We start from the raw sequence: 2,040 nt of genomic DNA on the forward strand, positions 1-2,040 counted from the left end.
TCCAGTACAGAAGAGCAACCCCTGCCTGCAAACCATCCTGTCCTTTTCTTGGTTGCTTTTGGGGTTTTTGGGTTTAGGGCTTTTTCTAATGTGTGTGGGAGGCTTTGTAGGTTTTGGTAGGGTTTTTTGTTTGTTTTTTTTTTTTTTAAATCTCTTTCCTTGATGGTCAGTTCCTCGAATCTGGCTTATTGCTGATGTGGGGGTTTTGGCTTTTTGGGTTTTTTTCATGCAGCCCAAGTGTATCATCCTCTCTTGCCCACTTGGCGCTTCCAAATTTCCTGAGCTTATATGAAAGAATTTTCTTCTCTCCAAACAGTCACCATGATGCTCTTCATGTCCAAAAAGCCTTCTGTGGTTTCAGAAAGGAAGACCTCTCTGGCACTGAGCCTGGAGCTGCATGAAGAAAACAAGTCAATGACTCCTCATAATTCTCCCTTTGGTTCCCCTGTTTACAGATAAACCACACAGATGTCAAGTGGGCCCATCTTAAATCTTCTGGTCAACACGGTGATCTTGCACAAAAGTGTATTAACTTCCCATCTTAAACAACTATCCAAAAATAAACTAAACTAAACAATGCATTTAGTCTTCAACTTTGCTCCAGTATCAGAGAGCTGTTATTCAAAAAACATCCCCCTGGAAGAGGCTTTTATAAAACTTCTTCTGCCTGATTATGAGAAGAGCTGAGATACAGGACACAGAATGTCTCCTAGAAGTACCACGCAATTATAAGGGAAATGGAAGAAGAATGTTTTGGAAATGAGACAACAGATATCTTTTCCTGAGAACTGGAAATCCGGTCCTTGAGGTTGGCTCCTGTTAGGAGAAGGCCCTCCTGGACTCCTTAAGCAACTTTGCCACTAATATGTAACAACTCTAAACAGCAAAGCTGCACAGTAAAATAGATTTGACTGCTAGTGATCCTACACAGAAGGATGAGAAGAAAATGACACATGACAGAAACAGTACATTTTTGAATTTTCAGCATCCCCATGACCTCCATTTACAGCAAACCAACCACAACTCCAATGTTTATACCACCAAAGCCAAGCCAAAATACATAGTCAGTAGAAACCAGATTATATAGTGCTGTTTACACTCGTGTAGGCACTGAAAACTTCCCTTGTAGGAATGTCTGCAGGCAGTTGTTGAGACCTTCTGAGGCACCTGCTTCCTTATTAAAATTAGGAGGAAGCACTAATTCTAGAGGACCGATCATATTCCTACAACTTTCACACACATCCCACAAAGCTACCACTCACTCAGACCTTGAATGCATCCTTCTGTCTAAGACTTCCAGCCTCATCCCTATGAATTGAGGATTAATTAAACATTTTGGTTAATAATGTAAAATATTATTTTATGCAATGTAACACTTATCAGATAAGTTTACCTGGAAATAATGTCTGATGTTTACACCGTGATTAGCAAGATAAAGCCAGGAAGTCACAAACAGGAAAAAGTTGTTATATTTTATGGGTTAAACAAGCCCTCTGACTCATTCTCTGACAGTTAAAAGGGTAAGCACATTGCTTTTCTGGCTACAGGAATAATGGGACTGCAATTAGACAACAAGGCGAGGGCTGTAATAAGATGGTCTTTCTGGAACTAGTTCCTTACAGTCATCAACGATAGAGGTTGCATTTTGTGGCTCAATATCTCTATGGCAATGATTATTTGTGAGGGCTCTATATTCAATCCACAGGAATCAAGGAAATGTTAATAAATCTTGGCAGATAAGAGAACCTCCCTGGAGACACTCCAGCAGGGGAGCTGCCCCTTCAGCATGGGAGCTGCTGCCTCTGGGCCTCTGGACTGTAGAAGTTTTTAAATGGCTTTAGGGGATCCCCAGCCAGACGCAGCATGGTGGGGTCAAGCCTGAGAGGCTGTTCTTGCTGAAATAACAAAGCCCACCTTGCTTATTATTTAAATATGCTTTTATTTGTCACTAGGTGTACAAGCAATTCTCCCCCTAGACAATGATAAATTGTGAATATTTACTCTCATGAAGACAGAAGAATTTCCACCACATCCACTCTT

The sequence above is a fragment of the Corvus brachyrhynchos genome, unplaced genomic scaffold (genome assembly GCF_000691975.1).
Source record: "Corvus brachyrhynchos isolate BGI_N302 unplaced genomic scaffold, ASM69197v1 scaffold101, whole genome shotgun sequence".
In the NCBI taxonomy this organism is placed as follows: Eukaryota; Metazoa; Chordata; class Aves; order Passeriformes; family Corvidae; genus Corvus; species Corvus brachyrhynchos.